A 1,219-nucleotide genomic window follows, 5' to 3' on the forward strand; every position below is an offset into this window, starting at 1 on the left:
TCTTTCCTTCTAGTTGTAGAATTTCCACTCAGCCAGCCTTCCTGTGGTTCTGGATGATGTCCGTTCCATCTTTTAGTTGTATTCTTGAAGTGGTTGTGCGAGGCAGCAATCTCTGGTGTTTACCTATGCGGCCATCTTGGTTTCTCCGCTGGCAGCTCTAATCCAAATGCAATCAAATGAAGGTAAATGATCCCTGAAAGAGATCAACGGGGAAGATACATTTACCCAAATCTAATTCCCACCTACACACCTCGCCTGAAGTGAGTATGCTGTTCCCACACCCCCAATTCTTTGTCCATCCTAGAAACCTCCCGCAGCTCTCCACGTACCCCGCAGCGCACTTAGCAAACAGTGGCTGTTGTATTCATGAAAAAGGGCTGGCTCAACCTTACAGACTTCCAGTTTCCAAGGACGTGAAGTAGTGCATGAGGTTTTGCGTCAGCAGAGAAAAGTTTTGGAAGGACCGGAGATCTAAGGAAGGGAATAAAGCCACGCACTTAAAAAAAGAAAAAAGGCAGAGGTGGGCTGTACAGAGCACCCGGGGCAAGCGTGGCAGCCATTCTCTCGGTTTCAAACCCTTGGAGTTTTAGGGGAAGCCATCAGCGCACTTAGCAAACAGTGGCTGTTGTATCCATGAAAAAGGGCTGGCTCAACCTTACAGACAGTCATTCCACTTTCCAGGGACGTGAAGTAGTGCATGAGGTTTTACGTCAGCAGAGAAAAGTTTTGGAAGGACCGGAGATCTAAGGAAGGGAATAAAGCCACACACTTAAAAAAAGAAAAAAGGCGGAGGTGGGCTGTACAGAGCACCCGGGGCAAGTGTGGCAGCCATCCTCTCGGTTTCAAACCCTTGGAGTTTTAGGGGAAGCCAATGGAAGACGTGCGGAGAGGGATCGCCTGCAAAGTGGGAGTAGGTAGCAAACAAATGTCCCCCCAGCGCCTTTGGGTATCTAGATGCAAAGCCTTTCTTTTCCAGCTGCAGAGAGTTCTTGAGCTCCTGGGAGGCCCAGCCCTCCCTCCGTCCGTCCTTCCCATCTACCTAAGAACTTCCCAGAAGAGGAACAATCCTTTTTTTTTCCCTCGCTCTCTCTCTTTGGTTTCTCTCAAGCTTCCACACGTGCTCAATGATCCAAAGAAAGAATGAAGGAAAGAAAGGGGGAGGGAGAGGAGGGGGTGGGGAGGCAGAGAAAGAATATCTGGAAAAAAAGCAGCCTGACAG

The sequence above is a fragment of the Myotis brandtii genome, unplaced genomic scaffold (genome assembly GCF_000412655.1).
Source record: "Myotis brandtii unplaced genomic scaffold, ASM41265v1 scaffold59, whole genome shotgun sequence".
NCBI lineage: Eukaryota > Metazoa > Chordata > Mammalia > Chiroptera > Vespertilionidae > Myotis > Myotis brandtii.